The following is a 24055-nucleotide window of genomic DNA, read 5'->3' on the forward strand; positions in this document are numbered from 1 at the left end:
TTGGCAGGTCTATGGAATGTTCCCTATGAGGATAGATTGAGTGTGTGTGGAATGCAGAGTTTAGTTGACAAGCAGAGAAGAGGGGATATAATAAACTTTTTTCAGCCTGTAACTTTCCCCCATTGCTAGGGTAAAGGCCTCTCCCATTGCAGGACAGTCGGGTCTACTTCTCCCATGGTTTTATTTTATTTAGCGTATGATGTACAGGTCTCAGAATAATGTATACAAATTTCATAAAACAGCATATAAACAATTGTAAAGATCATATTAAAAGGGGTACACTAGGCTGAAATGATTAAACATTAAAATTAAGAATTAGGAGTCAGAGCTTAATCCTTAAATCCTGGTTCATCCACTCCAGGGATTCTGGGGTCAGTTTAAAAAAGTCCTCTTTAGAACCCAAGAATGAGTAAATAGGACACTCAAGCACAATGTGATTGATAGTCTGGATCCCTCTTCTGCATTCACAGTTTAGAGTATCAGACCAGTTCCATTTATGCAGGAGATGCTTACATGTCCTGTTCTGATCCGATTTAAAGTAGTCCATACATGTCTGGGGAGATTGAAGCCCTCCAAACGAGATGTCAGATTTGAAATGGGTGTTTGAAGATTGGAGGTATGTTGAAACCAATACTCTCCCCCCATAACTTGCATAGGTCAAAGTTCTGGTCGTTTGTTTGTATTGCACTCCTCCAGGCAGGGTGCCTGGATTTCAATCTTTGTGAAGTATGGAAGGAAATGTCTTGGTGGATATAGGCAAGGAACTGTTTCCAATTATTTTTGTCCATAGTTTGCTTAAGGCTTGAGTCCTGTGGAGTGAGGGAGGGGCTATATTACTGAGAGTTGGGAGCCAGTAGCCAGGAGTAGATCTTAAAGCTCCAGAGATTTTCCTCATAGTTTGATTCAGCTGGACATCGACTAAAGAAGCATGTGCACTGTTTAGCCATGCAGGAGCACAATACTCTGCTGTAAAATAGACCAAAGACAGTGTGGTAGTATGCAGTGTGTTGGCATCAGCGCCCCAAGAAGTACCAGCAAGTTTATGCATTATATTATTACGAGTTTTTAATTTTCCAGCAATATTTTCTAGATGATATTTAAATGTCAAACTTCTGTCTAGGGTAACTCTTAGGTATTTTGGATGATTGTTAAATTTCACTTGTTTATTTCTGAAGTAAACTTTTGGGATATAGTTGGCCTGGATATTACTTAAATGAAAGGATGCTACTTCAGTTTTGTTCAGGTTAGGTTGTAACTGCCATTGTCTAAAGTATTTATCAAGTACAGCCAGATCTTCAGTTAAGGTATTCTCAGCTTTTTGGGATGTTGAGTTGTAATGGCAATGTCGTCAGCATACGTGAATCTCCGTGATGCTGTCTCTGGGATATCCCATCTCTGGGATATTCTTGTCCCATTGCTCTTTAACTAATATATAAGTTAAAGAGCAATGGGACAAGAACTGACCCCTGAGGTAGGCCATTTTTAATATTAAAGAATTTACTTTGGGATTCCATTCTTTTAAGCTTACACGGTGATCCAAATGCATTTTTGAAAATTATGGAGACAATTACCGTGTTTGAATAAAAACTTTAGTTTAATATAACTAAAATCTACATTCGACGTTTCGACCTTTATGTCAAGGTCATCTTCTGGAGCGTACAACTATACACAGAAAACAAGCTACGCTACAATCAAACTGGGTTGTTAAAGATTCTGACCAACCGCTGCAACAATTGTTGGCCTGACCTCTGGTGAAAAAAAAAATAAATAAATAAATAAAAATTATACATCAACACTAGAGTCCTATTATTAGTGTTATCTGTTGGTTGTAGAAATACATTGGGCGTAACAACAAGTCTCTATCTATATACATATATTAACATCATGATTATACTTGTAAAATCCAGCCAGTTGGTATGGAATGGTTTCTAATACTAGCTGAAGATTGGCTAGAGTCCTGACTTATGCTGGATCTTATATATTAGGTAGGCTGAATGTGTGCCATCCAGATCCTTGGAATTTTCATGCCATCTTTGTTGTTGATATTTGGATGGTTAATCAGGATTTCGCAGGCTTCCTTTAATTTCCTTTCATACCAGGTTTTTGTGTGGTGTAAAGAGCAGGTGCTTTTCCAGTTGATTCAGTGTAAGGTGTTGAGCGCATGGTCTGAGAGGTCTGCTTCACTATAATGGTTATATTATAATTACAGCTATTTTGCCTGTTTCGGTTTAGGAGTGCCCCTGTTTAAATGTCATTGGCTATTTACTCATGGATTCTTAGGGCATTGTGAGTGTAAATGTACCAAAAAGTATATGTAGCATAAGGAATAGAAATTTACACATACCTTTTTCTGTGTGTTGTGGCTTTTCCTCTTTCTGCGATGTCGAAAAACTACTGAGTGTGTGTGTGTGGGGGGGTAGGCAATTTGGTAGAATTAAGTTAGAAAAACCCGTTTTTTTTTCCGTAATATATATAAACATATATATTATATTATATAGGGTGGGGAAAAGGTGAAAGGGTTGATTTTTTAAAATAGGGAGGGGGAAGGGGAAAGGTGGTTGAGGGGGTGCGGTCTGTTTCAACTATTCGTGGTCGTCATCTGAACACATTGGGAAAGTAGATGCTATGTCAGGTCGGGTAGATGCTTCTGCTTTTGAAGTGTTTGTGTTGTCGCCTATTGGTTGGGGTTGTGAAGCTTCCAAACCTCAGAGATTATGTAGGGCCTGTGTACGTTGATAGAGTTCGCGTCACACTTTATAGCTATTGTTGCCGATATTCTGAGCATTGTTTCATTGTCTTGTCTGTCTGCTATGATGGCCTTGTCTATCTGCGGGGTGTGTTTTTGTTCAAGGGCGTGAACAGCTATTTCCGTTTTTCCTGTGCTTTGTATTCGATTTTACTTTTTGATGTTACGTTTTTTAGTGTTTAAATGTTCTGGAATAGGGATGTTACAGTCACGGAAGTGTTCTTGTAGTCTTGCCCATAAAGACCTGCTGGTGGAACCTGTGTAGGTGATGTCACAGTCTTTTTAGCAGGGAAATTTATAGACTACATTGTGCTGTTCAAATATTTCTTTCTGTGTGTGAGGTTTGGTGGATTTTAGGAGGTTTGCCAGTTTTTGGTTTGTGGTGAATACCAGTTTGTAGTCAGTATGTTTGAAGATGTATTTATAGGCTTTGTATGTGTTTTGGGTGTATGGTAGTTTGATAATTTTTTGTGTAGGGAAGTTCGTTTTGGTACTTGGATTGTTTTGGCGTTTTTTTGCCATCTTGTTTGCGTAGTTAATCAGTTGTGTAGGATAGTTGCGATTTAAGAAGATCTGTGTTAGTTTTTTTATTTCTGCATTTAGACTATTTTGATTGGTTGAAAATTTGTAAGCATTTATGAATTGTGATAAGATGACAAATTTTTTAACAGAATATGGATGGTATGAGTGAAAATGGAGGTAGTTTCCGATGTGTGAGGGTTTGTAGTATATTTTCGTGACCATTTTGTTGTGTGTTCTGGTTAATGTCAAGTTTAAGAAATTGATGGATTTGTTCTGTTCGGTTTCTGTGGTGAATTTTACCAAAACGAACTTCCCTACACAAAAAATTATCAAACTACCATACACCCAAAACACATACAAAGCCTATAAATACATCTTCAAACATACTGACTACAAACTGGTATTCACCACAAACCAAAAACTGGCAAACCTCCTAAAATCCACCAAACCTCACACACAGAAAGAAATATTTGAACAGTACAATGTAGTCTATAAATTTCCCTGCCAAAAAGACTGTGACATCACCTACACAGGTTCCACCATCAGGTCTTTATGGGCAAGACTACAAGAACACTTCCGTGACTGTAACATCCCTATTCCAGAACATTTAAACACTAAAAAACGTAACATCAAAAAGTAAAATCGAATACAAAGCACAGGAAAAACGGAAATAGCTGTTCACGCCCTTGAACAAAAACACACCCCGCAGATAGACAAGGCCATCACAGTAGACAGACAAAACAATGAAACAATGCTCAGAATATCGGAAACAATAGCTATAAAGTGTGACGCGAACTCTATCAACGTACACAGGCCCTACATAATCTCTGAGGTTTGGAAGCTTCACAACATAAAATTGAGGTCACAACCCCGACCAATAGGCGACAACACAAACACTTCAAAAGCAGAAGCACCTACCCAACCTGACATAGCATCCACTTTCCCAATGTGTTCAGATGACGACCACGAATAGTCGAAACGGACCGCACCTCGTCAACCACCTTTCCCCTTCCCTATTTTAAAAAATCAACCCTTTCACCTTTTCCCCACCCTATATAATATAATATATATGTTTATATATATTACGGAAAAAAACCCGGGTTTTTCTAACTTAATTCTACCAAATTGCCTTCCCCCCCACACACACACTCAGTAGTTTTTCGACATCGCAGAAAGAGGAAAAGCCGCAACACCTAGAAAAAGGTATGTGTAAATTTCTATTCCTTATGCTACATATACTCTTTGGTACATTTACACTCACAATGCCCTTAGAATCCATGAGTAAATAGCCAATGACATTTAAACAGGGGCACTCCTAAACTGAAGCAGGCAAAATAGCTGTAATTATAATAGTTTATTAAGAGGAGTAACATGGGAGTTTTCCCAGAAATAATATACATAATGGTTATATTTAATGTGTCTAATGTGTACTTTCTTGCGTATAGGGATTGTCCGTCTGTGTTTTACCAATGTACGGTAAGTTACAGGTGTAGCAGATACAATAGACTCCAGGATGTGCTAGAGGGAGGAGAGGATCCTTAGAGGAGTTAAATATGGTTTTAAGTTTAGTGGGTGGTTTAAAGATGGCATTGAGATTATAATGTTGTAGGATTCTGTTGATTTTTTCTGATAACCTTTTAATATATGGGATGGCTATGGTTTTACTATAATCTAGATTGGTTTTTGCTGTTGTTTTATGGAGTATTTTATTAATAGTATTTTTGTTATAGCCATTATTTATGAATGTATCGCTGATGATTTTTAGTTCTTGTTTCAGGGCTTGCTGGTTAGAGCAAATTGTTGTTGTCTCCATAATTTTCAAAAATGCATTACTTTAGGATTCATTGAGAGATACTTGTATCCATCTGTCTGCTAGTATTTGATTAATTAGGTTGGCTAGTTTTGGTGATGGGATAGTTTCTAGGAATTTTAAGGTAAGACCCTCTCTCCACACTGTGTCATAGGCAGCAGAGAGGTCCACGAATACCGCTATTGTTTTCAATTGTTTTTCATAACCGTTCTCTATAAAGGTTGTCAAGGCCAGTACTTAATCGAAACAACTTCTGTCAGGTTTGAAGCCAGCCTGTTCCTGTGGAGTTCTGTTATGTATACTAAGAAATTCTGTTGTATAGCATTCTTTTGAGAAGTTTCCGGCAGATGCTTAACAAGGCAATAGGACGGTGGTTGGAAGCAATTGTAGGGTCTTTGCCAGGTTTTAAGACAGCAATCATTTTAGATCTTTTAAAAATTGATGGAAGTATGCCAGAGTCCGGGATATTATTGTACATAGCAGTGAGCCATTTAATTGTTTTTGGTCCACAGTTCTTAATGAATTCAGGGTAGATGTTATCGAGTCCAGCTGCCTTTCCAGTACTCAATGAGTTAACTGCTTGGGTAAGTTCCTGGGAAGTGAAAGCCTGAGATAGTGATGATGGTGGAAGATCTGTTTTAAGAATTTTTAGATTTTGTTTCACCTCTCTCGTAGCTACTCTATCTTAAGGATATTTAGTCATCGAGACTCTAAGCTTTGCAATGTGTTTTGGATCTATGGTAGGCAGTTTACCAGAAGTCCTTGTATTAGAGTCAAACTTTTCGACTGGAATGAGTAAAATTATAATTGTTCATTGTTTTAATCCATTTGTCTTTTCTAGCATTGTCAAGAGACTTCAGTAGCTCAGTGGCTACTGTAGGGTTATTATTAGTAGAGAATTCTTTATACAAAGACATTGAAAGTTTATTTTTCACTTGGTTAGAGTATAATAAATTTAGTTTAATCCTTTATCCAAGTGTGAGCAAACGAAGTTTGCACCTGAAAGTATCTTCAGGACTGGGGTAAGGTGGTACAACACCAGGGCAACTCGTTGCAAAGGTGGAGCAAGTTACCAACATTCCTGTCTCGGTATCTCCTATAATGCAAAACACATCTCCTTGCGGATATGTCTAATGTTATGCATTAAGGGAAGGGCCACTACCCAGACTAGTTTCGACCTTTATTGAGGTCTCTTCAGTGGGAGCCAGGCCCAAGTTGAGACAAGTTGAGATACCAGGCAGAAGCTTTAGCAGGTCATCTCTACCTATAGGAGTTGCCAAATGGTGTGCCACCCTTTTTTAATAAATTACTCTGGATTTAGAGAAAGATGTTGAAAGTTTATTTTTCACTTGGTTAGAGTATAATAAATTTAGTTTAATCCTTTATCCAAGTGTGAGCAAACGAAGTTTGCACCCGAAAGTATCTTCAGGACTGGGGTAAGGTGGTACAACACCAGGGCAACTCGTTGCAAAGGTGGAGCAAGTTACCAACATTCCTGTCTCGGTATCTCCTATAATGCAAAACACATCTCCTTGCGGATATGTCTAATGTTATGCATTAAGGGAAGGGCCACTACCCAGACTAGTTTCGACCTCTTTCTCTAAATCCAGAGTAATTTATTAAAAAAGGTCTCTTCAGTGGGAGCCAGGCCCAAGTTGAGATACCAGGCAGAAGCTTTAGCAGGTCATCTCTACCTATAGGAGTTGCCAAATGGTGTGCTGCCCTTTTTTAATAAATTACTCTGGATTTAGAGAAAGATGTTGAAAGTTTATAGGAGTGTTGGTAGCTTGCTCCATCTTTGCAATGAGTTGCCCTGGTGTTGTACCACCTTACCCCAGTCCTGAAGATACTTTCAGGTGCAAACTTCGTTTGCTCACACTTGGATAAAGGATTAAACTAAATTTATTATTATCTAACCAAGTGAAAAATAAACTTTCAACATCTTTCTCTAAATCCAGAGTAATTTATTAAAAAAGGGTGGCACACCATTTGGCAACTCCTATAGGTAGAGATGACCTGCTAAAGCTTCTGCCTGGTATCTCAACTTGGGCCTGGCTCCCACTGAAGAGACCTGTTTCCAGCGGCCCCGAGAGAAAGCTCCATGTTCCAGTCCTTCTTCAAACCTGTTCCAGCGGATTCCAGCAACAGTTTACGAGAACCAAAAAGAGAGCTCCGATTGAAGTCCTGCTACGAACAGGGTCCTGCCTTGGTAAGATTCCTTGTTTTTTTTGTGGGTTTTTTAGGCCTATACACGGCATTCCGCTACTTTATAGGAATAGACTATCCTTGGAAAGTCTTCTTCCTTTCTTTCTTTAAGTAATAATGTCTTCGGTTTTACCGAGGGTAAGAACCCTCGGGTTCGAAATTGATGCTAATATTGAGAAGAGGACGTTTGCGAAGGCTATAATTAACTATGTCAGGGCAGACAACATTTCTGGTTTTACCCCTTACGGGGGGGGGAAGGTTTCAAGTTGTATGCACTAACGTTGCAACTAGAGAAAAATTACTGAAAGGAGTCGAGTGCCAGGGAAAAGTTTTTCATCCTTTTGTGGTAGGAAGTCTTTCCAAAAGTGTAAGAATAGATCGTTTCCCAATTGAATATCTCGAAGAAGACATTGACATCATCACTAAAGTCTTCTCGAAATGGGGAGCCGTGCGGGATATAAAAATTGGCATGGACGCTGACTTCCCTCAATGGAAGTCAGGAGAAGTCACTTTTTCTGTCATGATGAAGGCAGAAATTCCGAATTTCGTCAAAATAGGATCGGCCAGGGTAATGGTTAGCTACCCTGGCGTAAAGCGACAATGCTTTAAGTGAAGTGCCCTCACGCATCTCGGGGCTCAGTGCCCGAAAATGAAATGTCGCAACTGCCTTACAACGGGCCATACATTGGAGAAATGCCAGTCGGCCTGCTTAAAATGTGGCAACAAGGACCACAAAGTGGACACCTGTCCAAGCAGAAACCATGCCGAAAGAGTGGGAGGCACTATCACGCCCAACACTCCAACACCAGAAAACAATATCAGTGGCATGGAGCAGAACGACTTCCCAACCCTGAAGACTGCACATGAAAGGGCAGCAACAAAGAATAATACTGCCACATCGCAAATTGAAGCAACAGAGAAACCTACAGCCAAAACTGTAGAAGCAGCCAGGAAAGACTCAAAGCAGGAGGAACCAGCCAATGACCAAACAGCCACCATAGAAATTAAACAGAACCACCAGCAAGACGGTTCTAGCATGGTAGTTGAAGAAACAACAGCAGAAGAAACAGAAATGGAAACTCACAGTGAAGAAACCACACAAAAAAGGCCAGGCAGCCCTGAAGAAGGGAATGTAAAAAAACCAAAACCAGGGAGTCCGGGCGTAGTTGAAACTGGAAAAGTAACAGCAGAACCCACAAAGTACCCTTATGCAAAAGCCAATGCACTGATACTGCATCTGCTAAAAGACTTCCCCGAGGATGCGAAGGTTTTACGAAATGGAATAGAAACATTCGGGGATATCCTACTTATCCTCACAGGGAAAAATGGGCCTAAAGTGGTAAGCGCAGAGTGGAATGATATGTTTGTCGAAGACATAGACGAAATCACTCCAGAACAAATCGAAGAATTTATTGATGCAAAGGATGACGTGGGAGCAGCATTGTATAGAGGCCTAGGAATGCTAAACTACTCCCGCGGAGATAAGTTATATGATCACATCCTTAGTACCCACGACAATAGAAAGCAGGAGGATTCAAGCCCTGCCTAACACGCTGACAAGTCAGTCGACTTGTTGCATACAGCTGCCGAAGGGGGGGGGGAGTGCTTTTTTTTTGTTCTCTTTCAAATTAGAATTTTTGTTTTGAAAAGGTCTTTTCCACACAGGAGGGGGTACCCTGAGAACCTGGGCTGCGAAGGCCTACATCGAGGTGGTGCAGCTCCTTGTGGGCTGCATCACCCAGGCCAGGCTCTTCCCCCACTCTTCTGATCATTCAGTTTGAAATTCCGTAATTCACCTAGTTTCTTATTTCTTTGGTTCTGTCTTACAAATTGTTATATGTACGTTTTAATGTTATTTACCAGTTTCCTTTTTCATGTGTTGCTTCTTTCATTTGTTTTTCCCTGCTTTCCTCGGGCAGTCATCTGAAGAGGTGACTGACCGAGGAAAGCTGAAAAGAACGGATGGAGGGAGATAATGTCGGAGATCTGCTTGGTGCGGGCATTTAAGTCAGGCCAAGTAGATTGACTGAGGCCTCTTTTAACTATCTACTACTATCCACTCTATCTTTCTCCTCCCCTCTCACTATAGGGCTGACTCTCAGCACAACTTTTATTAAATCTAAAGAGGCCAGTGATGAAAGGCATGAACTCCCATTCGACCTCAATAAAGGTCGAAACTAGTCTGGGTAGTGGCCCTTCCCTTAATGCATAACATTAGACATATCCGCAAGGAGATGTGTTTTGCATTATAGGAGATACTGAGACAGGAGTGTTGGTAACTTGCTCCACCTTTGCAACGAGTTGCCCTGGTGTTGTACCACCTTACCCCAGTCCTGAAGATACTTTCGGGTGCAAACTTCGTTTGCTCACACTTGGATAAAGGATTAAACTAAATTTATTATAATTCTTTATACAGTTTTTCACTGTCACTATGCCAGCCTGGGAAGTCTCTCCTAAAACCTCTTGGAATGGTTCGTTTGGCAGCACCAATAATAATGCCAACAAATCTATTGTAATTTTTTACAGTGGGCTTTATAAATCTTATTACAGTGTCAACCTGTTTCTTAAAAGAATCCCAGTCAACTTTGAAAAAGTTCCACCTAGGTTTTAATACTGTTCGTATGATTGGAATATTTAGGCCTACTTTATAGATTATAGGTCGATGTTAGCTATTTGGAAAACCATCTAATACTTTCCTAGAGATGGGAATTTGGCCACCATTGTCATCTGCAGTACAGAAGCACAAATCAGGATTATATCCTCTTTCCCATCTAGAGGAGAGAAAGCTCGGTTTATCTTTGGCATCAAAGATCAGATAGAGGTTCTGATTTTCCATCCAGTTCACTAGTAGGATACCATTTAGGTCATAATTTCTGTAGCCCCAAAGGGAGTGATGACTATTAAAATCTCCCAGGATTATGCTTGGATGTTGTTGCTGGGACAGTACTTGATCAGGCCATTTAGCTAAGGGAGGTTTATACACGTTGGTTATAGTATAACCAGATATTATAATAGATACACTATATATGTCCTTGCTGGTACTTGGTTCATAGATCTTATAATTAGAAATGTCATTTTTTATACAGGGTGTCCCAAAATTCCCGCAAGATTTAATTTTAGCGCCATTTGTGCGGTAAAGTGTTGCCAACGAGAAAAAAAAGACAGCATGACAGCTGACAGTTCAGGGTTATTAAAAATGGAGCGCTACACAAAAGAACAATGCATTTTAATTGTTGAGCAATATTTTTAAAATAATGAAGGTTTGGCAGCTACAGTTTGCAATTTTCATACAAAATATTGGAATTCTAATCAGTAAATTGCAGCATATGGGAATGGACATAGGGTTGGTGAGATGGATAGGAGGGTGGTTGACGGAGAGATATCAGAGAGTGGTTTACTCGGGAGTAGAGTCCACAAGACGGCCTGTGACTAGTGGTGTGCCACAAGGATCTGTTCTTGGACCACTGCTGTTTAATTTGTTCATAAATGATATAGGAAATGATCTGAGAGGAACAGTTCATTTGTTTGCGGATGATGCGAAGTTGGGTAGGGCAATAGTGAATGCAGATGACGTCAAAATTTTGCAGGATGATTTGGATAGATTGGAGGTCTGGGGTAAGGAGAATGGATGTCAGTTTAATGTGGCAAAATGTAAGGTTATGCATTTTGGGGTGAAAAGATTGGCGGCAGTTTGCTGCATTGGTGGAACCCTGCTCCAGGAAATTGATGGGGCACGAGATTTAGGAGTGTTGGTAGATAAGGAATTGAAATTTAGGGGACACATTGCAAAAGTGACCAAAACAGCTCATCAAATCACTTGGTTGCTGAAGAATACGTTGACAAGCAGAGACAAGCAGGTTATTGTTCCTCTGTATCGAGCCTTGATAAGACCCCATCTAGACTACTGTGCTCAGATTTGGTCACCTAGGTTTCTTCTTGATGGGGAGGAGGTGGAGAGGATCCAGAGGCGAGTGACCAAGATGATAGCAGGTCTGTGGAATGAACCGTATGAGAACAGGTTGAGGATTTGTGGGTTGCAAAAATTGGTTGATAGGCGGAGGAGGGGAGATATGATTGAGACATTCAAATTACTGAAGGGTTTCTATAAAATTAATTCAGAAGATATTTTTGAGAACATGGCTGGTTGTGGGAGGACTAGAGGACATCCATGGAAACTGGGCAAAAGTGTGGTTAGTAAAGGTGTTAGAGCTGGGTTCTTTACTTTTAGAGTAGTGAATGAGTGGAATGCGCTCCCTGAGTCTGTAGTGGATGCTGTGACAGTGAATGAGTTTAAGGTGAGGTATGATAGATACTGTATGAATGTCAAATAGTTGTGATGAATATGATTTGGGGCCTCCCTCGATGAGTCTAATGACTCCCTGGAGTTGCCCGTAATAATAGTAATAGTAATAATAGTAATAATATGGTCGGAATAGTGATTTAACTTCATCAACTGTGAAAAGATTAATTAAAAAATTCAAGGAAACTGAATCAATTAGTGATCTTATACACTCTGGCCGTCCTTCAACAAGTCGTTCAACAGAAAACATCGAAGCAGTTCATGAGCGTGTTGCTGAGAGTCCAGGAACATCAATTCGGCACCATGGTCTTGAATTGGGCATTTCAAGAAGCTCTCTACAGCGTATTCTCACGAAAGATTTGCATCTTTATGCTTACAAAGTTCAATTGACTCAAGAACTGAAACTGACCACACACACAACGAAGAGTGTTCATGGAATGGATTATGGAACAACAACAAGTGGATGCTTATTTTTCGAACAAAATCATCTTCAGTGATGAGGCTCATTTTCATCTTGATGGCTTCGTTAATCGACAAAATTGTTGCATTTGAGGTTCAGAAAATCCACGAATGATTGTTGAGAAACAAATGCATCCACAACGTGTCACTGTTTGGTGCGGATTTGGGGCAGGAGGCATCATCGGTCCATTCTTCTTTGAAAATACGGGCTGGTAAGGCAATAACAGTTAATGGTGCTCACTATCGTGACATGATAATTCAGTTTTTTTGTGCCTAAATTGCAAGATATGGATGTGGACGACATGTGGTTTCAACAAGACGGTGCCACATGCCATACAGCCCGAGAAACAATTCAATTACTGCATGAGTCATTTCCTGGTCGTGTAATTTCCCATTTTGGTGATCAGAATTGGCCGCCCAGATGACTTAATGGCGTTGGACTTTTTTCTTTGGGGTTTTTTGAAGTCTAAGGTTTATGCCAACAAGCTCATGACCACCCACGCCTTGAAGGAGGAAAGTGAGTGCTGTATCAACGAAATTCAGCCCACATTTATGCAAAACGGTCATGGAAAATTTTCGACGAAAGAGTGCATATGTGCCAGCAAAGCCGTGGAGGCCATTTACCCAATTTGCTATTCTGTGCATAACCCTATACTGTATACTTTATGAATCAATAAGAAATTACAATTTTAATTAAAAACCTGTGTTTTCTATCAAAATTACTTCTTGCGTGAATTTTGGGACACCCTTTATATGTTGCCACACCATATTTGGGATGGTTTATGTAGTTAATCATATTGTAACCATATATTTTCCCTCTCGTTAGTAGATCTAAATCGTCCTTAGTATGAGTTTCCTGTATTACGACTACATCTATTTGGTGGTAGTTCAGGATCTTAGTGAAAGCTTCGCATTTAGCCCTACTTATGCCTTCTATGTTTAATTGGCATATTTTTAAGAGTAAGCCCATATTATTGATTCTTGGATCATTGGTGGTTGTGTGTGTTGATTATCCGAGAGCCTGTGTCCATGAGTCCTGCTAGGAGAGTACGGATCCATCTGTTGCTGTAGACTATTTAGCATTATCCAGGGTGTACCATGAGGAGGCAGTCTACGTTACACCCCATGGTGACCCGCTCCATCTCGGGAGAGTATTTATTCACTTGTCCGAGTGGTTAGCATATCCACTCTCCAGCCAAGAGGCTGCAGGTTCGAATCCGGCCTAGGCATAGATGTTTGTGATTGTCTTCCACCTTTCTGCATTAATTTATACAAGGGAATAAATACTCTCCCAAGATGGAGTGGGTCACTATGGGAGAAGTAGACCTGACCATCCTGCAATGGGAGAGGCCTTTACCCCAGCAGTGGAGAAAAGTTACAGACTGAAAAAAGTTTATCATATCCCCTCTTCTCTGCTTATCAACTGAACTCTGCAATCCACACACTCTCAATCTACCCTCACAGGGAACATTCCATAGACCTACCACCAGCTTGGTCACTCATCTCTGAATCCTCTCATCCACCTTCCAATTCCCAAGAAACTATAAGATTGACACAGAAGAAACTTTTCAATGCATGGGGAGTGTGTGTGTGTCGTGGAAAAACAGGGGGATCACATTTGGAAGTTTTCTAAGAGTGTGGTTAGTAATGGTGTGAAGACTAGATTCTTTACTTGGAGAGTGGTGAATGAGTGGAATGGATTTCCAGAGGTGGCCCAACAATGAATAGTTTTAAGGAGATGTATGATAGGTATTGTGTTAATGGATAATTTGTCCTCTGTGATTAGTCTTTTAATTTCATGGAGTTCTCATAGAAATAATAATAATATATAACATCTATTGGAGGCATCATTTACTTCTTTCAAATTTCTATCAAAGTTAGGACAAAATTATACATAAAAGATAATAATGGGACCTACTGTTTAATGTATGGAGCATAACAGACCAAGATGTAAAACCTTGGAAGGGGTTTGGACCTGTAAGAAATAACACAACAGGTGAATGGAGAAAAAGAAGATATATAATCAAGAACTATATGAACTCTATAGATCCCCACTTCTATCTCATGATATCAAAGCTTGTGGATTGAGATGGCTAAACATGCATTCAAATGATGTCTGATGGAATGCAACTGGGAGGTAACATCCAAAAGGAATTGCTGAGATGGAAAATGTTGGTACTCTCAGCAAATAACATTAGTGGTTAAACAAACTAAGGAAGAAGAAAAGCCATAAAAGGTTTATCCACTATCAGGACATAGCCAAAAAACCTTTTCCCACAGTAATCCCAAGATCCCTTGCTTCCTCCACCATGTAAGTACGAATCTTCCCATCTGTGGATCCCATATTTCAAAACTATACATTTATGATTATTATTACAGTAACCTCCATAGAGTTGGTAGACTCATCATGGGAGGCTCCATCAATTAACAATATGTCTATCATACTGAACTTTGATATCATTTATGCTCCCAGGATTTGCAGTGCACTCCAGCATGCTTTCTACTCACTAACAACTCTTCATGTAAAAATCTACTCCTCACAACCTTCTTCACCACAACTTTATACAACTTCCAATGATGGCCTCTTCATGTAAAAATCTACTCCTCACAACTTTATACAACTTCCAGTGATGGCCTCTCATTGCCATCCACTCTTTTTATTTATAATTCCTTTTGTATTAATCTGGTAAAATCCCTTAACCAAGTTGAAAGTCGCTATCACATCTCTTTTCTTCCAGTGTACCAAACTCTATAATCTGCATTCCCTCAACCGCTCTGCATAATGAACACTCTAGAATCCCAATATCACTTTAGTTATTCATCTTTTGATCCTTTTAAGTGTTTCTACATCACACTGAAAACTAGAAGATCAAATCTCAGCAAAATGTCTAGACCAAATCTGGTCTGACCAGTGCCTTTTATAGAGGCATCACCACTTCCTTATCCCTACATGTAGTGTAATTTTATCATTGCAGTAATATGATGTGCAATTTTCACTACACTTGCAGTGTGTCTCAGAACTTTAGTCCTCTGCATACCATCACTCCAGAATCCCAAATCTCATCCACTTCTTGAAGCAAAGTTCCACAAATACAGCACAAATACAGTTTCTAACCTTATATCTCTGCACCCTGAAGTGTAGCACCTTGCATTTATTAATATCAGAACTACAACCCCCCCCCCACTCATTTGTCTAAGCTAAAAGTCTATTCAAACCTTCCCGTAAAAAATTAACATCAGTAATAATCTTGATAATTCATTTAGCTGCATTAAATTGATGTCACCATTCATCTTTTCACCTTTCTAGCCAGAGCCTCTATAGCTCAGTTGGTATAGACGAAGCCCTTTGGTCAGAAAGACCTGGGTTTGATTCCTGTCCATGATGTGAGGAACCTTTATCTGGTCTCCTTCGACCAAAAGTGAGTTAGCCAGTCTCATATGAAGGTAGAGGTTTTTACAACCGGAAACTCTGGTTTTTCATCCTTACAACAGACAAACCAACTCATTAACACACACACACACACAGATCTACAGTCATGAAATACATGTTAATCCCTCATTAGGAGGGCTCAACCAGTCCTAAGAGATGGTGGAGAAACTGGGGGAATTCATACAAATAAATACCAATAAATAAATAAAACTTTTCCAGCTTATTCAAGTCTTCTTGAAGAATCAAAATATCAGCACTATTATAAATAACCCTGTTGGAATTTTTTTCCACTTGGTTAGACTATAATAAATTTAGTTTAATCCTTTATCCAAGTATAAGCAAACAAAGTTTGCACCTGAGGTATCTTCATGACTGAGGTAACTCATGGTAAAAGTGGACCAATCTCTCATCACTCCTTGTCTTAGTATCTCCCATAATGCAAAGCACATCTCCTTGCAGATATGTATAATGCTATGCATTAAGGGAAGGACCACTACCCAGACTGGTTTTGACATTTATTGAGGTCTTGTCAGTGGGAGCCAGATCCAGAGGTGGTGAGACTAAGGTTTCGGAAACAATGGAGAAGTCATATTTACCTATACAAGTTGCCAAAAGGTGTCTCACTCTATTATTAAATTACTCTAGATTTAGAGAAAGATGGAAGTTTTTTTCCACTTGATTAAAAAAAAAAAACTTCCAACATCTTTCTCTAAATCCAGAGTAATTTAATAATAAGGTGAGACACCTTTTGGCAACTCGTATAGGTAAATATGACTTCCACTGCTTTTACCTTAGTATCACCACCTCTGGATCTGGCTCTCACTGATGAGAGCCAGATCCAGAGGTGGCTCTCACTGATGAGACTTCAATAAAGATCGAAACAGGTCTGGGGTAGTGGCCCTTCCCTTAATGTATAACATTATACATATCTGCAAGGAGATGTGCTTTGCATTATGGGAGATACTAAGACAAGGAGTGATGAGAGATTGGTCCACCTTTACCACGAGTTGCCTCAGTCCTGAAGATACTTCAGGTGCAAACTTTGTTTGCTTACACTTGGATAAAGGAGTAAACTAAATTTATTATAAATAACCCTCCCAAGCTTCACATCATCTGCAAACAACTGAATATCTTCCTGTAGTTTAGTGATAATATCATTGACATAAAGATTGAACAGTAATGGTTGCAGTACTGAATCCTGTGGAACTCACATATAACCTTCCTATTTTCTAATCTTCTTCTTGCTCGGTCTCCTCAGTTCTGAGGACTTGTTACCTAGCCACAATGTCTGCCCATTTTTTTCTGTCTTCTTTTGCAGAAGTGTTCGGTGATCTTTTTAATTAGTTTCTTTTAATTTTGCTGATACTACTTCCTATATACAACTATCTGATATCTAGCAGAAAGCTAGTTACCAATCCAATCCATAAACCTGATATCCAAATCCATATGAGCAATTAAAAACAAACCTGTCATGTGGCACCCTCGACATGCCTTGGGAAAATCAAAAAAAAAAAAAAAAAAAAAAAGACAGTGTATGTATTACCCTTATCCACTGCTCTTATTAGACTATTCTAAAAGGCAACCATTTGCGCGGTTAGCCAAGTGGCTGTGCGCTTCGCACCCATATGCCTGGGAAAGTAGTGTCCTGGGTTTGATTCCCGTCGTTGACACGAGGAGCTTAGGATTTTTCTCAGACATAGCCAAGTTAGCTGACCTTGGGCATGGACTACAGGATTTTTCTCCCCAGTTTATCTGGGTTTTTTTCCTCCCGCTAGCAGGCAAACTGGCCCCATAAACACACACATTTACAGATATAGGACACACCAGGAGGCATAGGGGTAGTCAACGCCTTGGAATGGGTATGACTTGAAAGGGCTTAGGATAGATCTGTAAGAGGCCATTAGGCCTAATATGAGAAAGAAGAAGGCAACCGGTTAATAAAACAAGAGCACTAATTACAAATCCATGCTGGCCTGCTCTCTAGAGCAGATTTCTTGGTTATTGCAAAAAATAAATTAAATATACAAAATACAGTGATACCTTGAGATAAGAGTTTAATTCATTCCATGACCGAGCTCGTAAGTCAAAATGCTCGTATCTCAAATCAATTTTCCCCATTGAAATTAATTAAAATGAGATTAATTCATACCAGCCCCCAAAAAACCACTCCAATTTTTTTATAATAATGTATTTATAATGAACAAATATTGTATACAAACAAAATAAAACCAAATACTGTACATACATACATACATACATGTAAAAGAGAATCTAAAGAAATAAACAGATGTTGGCAGAGCCGATTAGCGTACGGTATTAATTTTTTCTTTCACTTCACTTTTGCTTAACTTAATTTTCTTCTTCACTTGTTTTTTTCTTTTTTGCCATGCTTTCGTCACTTTTATCCACAGGACGTTTCAATAGAAACCTGTCCAAGGAGCTTTGTTTCTTCCTCCCTTTTAGGATGTTTCTGAAATGAGTTAGGCAAGTGTCATTAAATAGCATTGCTGCATGACCAGTTGCAACTTTTTCAGGGTGTTTCTTTTCAATTAAGTTCGAAACTTTTTTCCCACATTGTCAACACTTTCTTTATCTCACTTGAAGAGATAACGTCCTCTGCCTCTGTGGTTGTACCAATCTCCTGCAGAACCTCTGTATGTTGCTGCATGTGTAGTTCCGTCAACACTCCTCTGTCGTCAGTTCCTTGGAATGTGCGGCGACAAGGTCTTCGATATCTCCCTCATCCACCTCCAGGTCCATGGACTTTTTGAGGGACACGATCTCCTCCAGCACTTCCTGTTCAGGTCTAAATCCTTCAAAATCCCTTTCAGCCACAGCCTCAGGCCACAGCTTTTCCATGCAGAGGTCAAGGTCCTTTTTGTAACACTCTGCCAGGCCACATCAATAATTTTGAGGCATATGACAATGTTGTAGTGGTCCTTCCAGAACTCTCGAAGGGTGAGCTTTGTGCTCTCCGTAACCTCAAAGCAGCGTCGGAACATGTATTTGGTAAAAAGTTTCTTGAAATTGGAGATCACCTGTTGGTCCATGGGAAAGTAGAGAACCTTTATAAAGCTGAACTCCTCGAGGATGTCGTCCTTAAGGTTTGGAGGCATTGTCAAGGAGGAGAAGGGCTTGCAGGGGTAAGTCATTGACCTCGAGGTATTCCTTAACGGCAGGACCAAATACCAAGTTGACCCACTGCACAAAAAACTGCCTGGTGACCCACGCCTTTGGGTTTGCCCTCCACATAACCTGCAGTTTTTCTTTTTAAACCTTATGTGTCTTGAAGGCTCTGGGGTTTTCTGAGTGGTATACGAGCAGCGGCTTGATCTTGCAGTCGCCACTCGCATTTGCACACAGTGCGAGGGTCAACCTATCCTTCATGGGCTTGTGACCTGGCATCTTCTTTTCTTCTGCCGTTATGTAAGTTTTGCTTGGCATCTTCTTCCAGAAGAGCCTGTCTCGTCACAGTTAAAAACTTGTTGGGGGATGTATCCTTTGGCTTCAATCAATTCAGCAAAGGTTTTTACAAATTCCTCAGCTGCCTTAGAATCAGAGCTCGCTGCCTCACCATGCCTGACAACGGATTGAATGCCGGTCCTTTTTCAGAAATTTTCGAACCACCACCCACGACTGGTTTTGAACTGCTCTTGTGAAGCCTCCTGTGCTGAAGTATCTAGGGTCTGCTGCAGCAAATCTGCATAAATGGCTTGGGCCTTCTTGCAAATTATAGTCTCTGTCAGAGTGTCTCCTGCGAGCTGCTTCCCTGTCAACCAAAAAATCAGCAGGTTCTCTATCTTTTCATGGACAGAGTTATGTAGCTTTGAAATAATTTTAATGTCCTTAGCTGGAGTTATAGCCTTTATCGAGTCCTTCTGCTTCAGAATAGTACATATCGTAGAAGTAGTGCGATCGTACTGCGTTGCCAAGTCTATTACTCTTACGCCTTGCTCAGGTTTGTGTATTATCTCACGCTTTAATTCCATAGATATCATCTTTTCCCTTTTCTCGCCACTGTTCTTTACACTCACCTTCTTTGGACTCAGGGTTATACGAAAAAAAATTAGCTAAATAACTGTGCATACAAAAAAAAAACACAAAATTAAAACTCAACACGACAGAAATGCTTCGGTGGTGAGGTAAACATGTGAACTGAACGATGTGCAAGACTCGGGAATCTGAGTAGAGTGGTGGTTGTGACATCACCGAAGCAGGCTCGTATCTCAAATTCTGGCTCGTAACTCATGGCAAAAAAATCAGCCTAGTGGCAGCGCACATCTCAAAAAACTTGTATGTTGGGGCACTCGTATCTCAAGGTACCACTGTATATATATATATATATATATATATATAAAATTGACAAAAATAGATAAAAGTCCTTACCCCACCCATGGTACAAAAATGTACTATAATTTTACAAATAACCTTTCTTGGGTGGGATCGACATTTAAAAGAAAAAAAAAAAACAGCCAGGTTAATGGCATGGTCAGTTCATTCAGCACATTTCTTTAAAACTTGTGACCAAATTCCATCTAGTCCCCTATCTTATTGGAATCTAGTGTACTTAGTTATTAGGAATACATCTTCTTCATTTACTTTCACTTTTAACACTTAACTCCTCCTTATCCTTCTAGGGATAAAGCTTGTTTTATCAGGATGGAAAACTCTTAATAAAGTGATCATTAAATACTTGAACTATGTTGTCATCTTCCTTTGTCATTTTACTGAGAGTAAATCACAAATCAGAATGTCTGAGAATAGAATGAATTTGATAGTGAATCAGAGATTTTATCCAAAGAAGAATGAAAAGAGGAAACTATTATCTTCGACATTGTATATCAAAGCGAACATATGCTCAGATGCCACGTTGAAGACTGAAAAGGATCAAAGAGTGCATAATTTAGTGCATAAGATACATGGTGCTTGAATAAGGTGAAATTTGAGTTTGTTAGCTGTGATTCTACAGACTGGAGATGGAAATGAACATCATTGAAAGTGGAGCTGAACTCTGTGAAATGAATCTCAATGCGTTTGGGAGATTTTTCTTTTTCTGCATTTAATTGATTTCTTTTTTGTTGAGTTTTGATTTGTTTGGGAAGGATAATGATGTTTTAACAATGTTTTAAACATCACAGGAATGATGTTTTAATATTCAGCAAGAACTAAAAAAAAGGTAGTAGCACCAGTATTACTGCTTTAGAGTAGACTGTCATAATAGCCTAATATAATTTATGCTTAATATAGGAGGATTGCAAAATGTGACAAAGACATTTGTGAAAATTATATGAAAATAATGCAAATGGATAAAGTCATTATTAAACTAGGCATTTAGGAAATAAAAAACAAATTATCTAAATTAATTTCTCTTACTGACTTGTCATAATTTGTGAGTGCTCTGAATGCAGTTCCCATATTCTACTATTGAAAATATTTTCTTGGAAATCATGTATTCATTAAGATTCTAGTGCTGTTTCATTATTATTATCGAAAAGAAAATTTACATTAATACTAACGTCTTGTCAATTTTCTGATAATCTGTTATTTATGATATCTCCAGTGTGTTCACAACTTACCTTTCAGTCTTCTAAGGCACTGCGTGAATTTACCTAGACCATGGTCTTCATCTGATACTTTTACCTGTCACCTTGGAATCGGTCACCTATTTTGCAAACCTTTCCCTTCACATTTCTGTTTATCACCATACTGCCTAGTATATTAATGCTGACAATATATTTCTTGCTAACATCTTCATTTTTATTATGATTTGTACACTGATGCCATCCATTCACTGCACTTATTTTTCTCAGAACTCTAATATCTGTGGTCTCCTGACTTTGATAAACTGTTTTATTTCCAGCTTGCTCTCAGAATGATAAAATTGGTTTGAACACTGTCTTGTTTACCATCTCTGTTTATTCTGTTGTTCATTTCCATATTCAATTTGCAAACTTCACTACAAATTTTACTTAAATAGAACTGAAATATGCCATTCAGCATGCAGATGATGTTTTTAGTGTGTCTTTTTTATTGTTGATTTTCATACTAAATTTTTTACAGCAGTTATTCAAAATATACAAGGAATCCTGCAGGCTTATACTGGATTTATTTAAGAGTACATCATCTGCAGAGGGTAAGGGACATAGTATAATATCTGATTCAGGCTTACTGTGGGTTTGAATAATCCTGCATAAATCATCAAAGTTTTTCAGAGCCTGCTCCTTAGACACTTATATTATTATACCTCCTTAAGTTTATAATAATGATAATATCCTTCATTCAACTGAAAACATATTTATCATCATCAACAGCTTTCTTTGGTCCACAGCTGAACGAATACCTCCATACTTCTTCCATTTTAGAAATGTCGTTTATCTATCCATAAATGTTCATAACATCTTGTTATCATCATCTCATCTGACTTCATCTACCTGGTTTCTAATAACCATTTCTTGTTCATTATGTTGTTCTCTTTGTCCATCTGTTGGCAGACATTCTTGCCTGTCACCATTTGTTGCATGCATTATTATTAATAATGCAATGCATGCACATTACTTTCGTTTACTTCCTTATCCAGGTATTATTCGTTTAATCTAACCATGCTATTCCCAAAATTGCACTTTCCATATTTTGTTGTATTGTCCGTTTCTCCAGCTCTCACTACTATAGATAATAATTGGGCATGCACACTGGTTGTAGATCTTTCTTTGTAGGCAATTTGATAAATGGCTTTTAAATATCTCTTTATAATGGATAAAAATTTTCCATTCTGTTATTCTAGCTGAAATTTCATTATCAACTTTATGGTTGCTTGTAATGATTTGTCCTAGATACTTGTGTGTGTGCACTCATTATTTTAATATGTTTTTGTTCTGGAGTATTTTCGCTATACATTATTTCACTATACTATATTCACTATACATATTTATATGTTGCCCATCTCCAAATTTAATTTAATTTAATCATGTTTTTTAGTTCTTCTGGTGATGTTGCTATTAATATGGTCATAGATTATCAATATTCAGTCCTCTATCTCTCTCTCTCCCCAGTTCAATTTTCTCATAGCATATTCAATGGTGGTAGCAAATAATTTTAGTGAGATAGTCTCACTCTTTGACTCCTCTTTTTATTTCTCTTTCTTTTCTATTTATATTTATCACTGCTGCACTTCTCTTGTATATGTAGGTTAATATGATAATATAAATATCAGCTGTTCCTATCTGCATTAAAGCTTCAAACATTTTACGTAGGTGTGTCGAGTTGAAGGCTTTTTCTAATTTCTAGAAATTTAATATATTGTTTATTCTGCATCTTTTTTTTGTAAAAAAAAAAAAAAACTTTAATGAGAAGGGTTATAGGTCTATAATTTCTTATGCGAGTTTTATCACCTTTCTTATGAAGAAATATGATTTTTTCCAATATTCCAACTTTTTTGTTCTTCCTGTTTGTAAACACTCAGTATAGAATTCTGCTGGTTTTATATGCAAGAGATCTCCCCCTCCATTTATCAATATTTTCATTAGTATTCCATCAAGTCACAGGTGCCTTTCTATTTCCCAGTTTTGTAAGTGCATGTTTTACTTCATCTTTGACTATATATCAAATATTCATTATAAATATTTTCTTGGTAATTCTTGATAAAATTTAACTATGATCTCCAACATGATTGTTCTGTTTGTAATCAGTAATTCATTTTAATCTTTTACACCTGTCATATAAAGATCACCTGCATGATCTTTATACTATTGTTATTTTCAATGCTGTTCTTGTATTGAAATGTCTTATATCCTTTTATCTTTTCCCTTACTGTTTTGCTAAGTTTATTGTTGTTAATGGTTTCATTTCTTCTTTTTTCTTTTAAGTCTTGAGTTTCCTTTTTGAATTCCCAGGTAAAATTTCAGCATTCCTTATTATGCTTTTCATTAAGATACTGTTGAAATTTTCAATATTCAAAATTGGGTCCATTTTTAATGTCTTTTTCTAAATTTACTTGAAATTATTTTTGTTTGCAATATTTCTAAAGATGTTTGTTGTTCTCTCTTTTATTCCATAAAGTCCAACAGCAGAAAACTTGCTTCCTGTCCAATTGGAAATCATGTCTTATGGTCCCTTGCTAGGGCTGTTGGACACAACTTCTGTCCAGCATTTCCACTTCTCCCTCTCATCCGGATGGCACTGAAAAATAAAGCTGACATCCTAGCATCGCTCTTTTCTTCAAACTCCTGTATTGATGACCAAGGGAAATCACTACCTACCACATACCAGAATCCAAGCACCATATTCTTCCTGTCACTTATTGACAAAAAGACATCAGAAAATTACTAAAAAAACTTGCAAACAAAAAAATTCTACTTGTGCTGATGGCATCTCTCCATTTGTTCTCAAACAAAATGTGCTTCAGAGCTAACACCCATCCTGTATCATCTCTACTTTCTATTATGCATAGCAGGTACGTATCCCAACTTGTGGAGGCAATCTCATATCCATCTTATTCTAAAAAAAGGGACAGAAATTTATCATCAAACTGCCGACCAATTGCCATCACCTCAGTCCTCTCCATAATATTGGAGAAAATCATTAGTA

This window comes from Typopeltis vanoorti, chromosome 6 (genome assembly GCF_054136105.1).
Source record: "Typopeltis vanoorti isolate ZY-2024b chromosome 6, IOZ_Tvanoo_1.0, whole genome shotgun sequence".
NCBI classification, from domain to species: domain Eukaryota; kingdom Metazoa; phylum Arthropoda; class Arachnida; order Uropygi; family Thelyphonidae; genus Typopeltis; species Typopeltis vanoorti.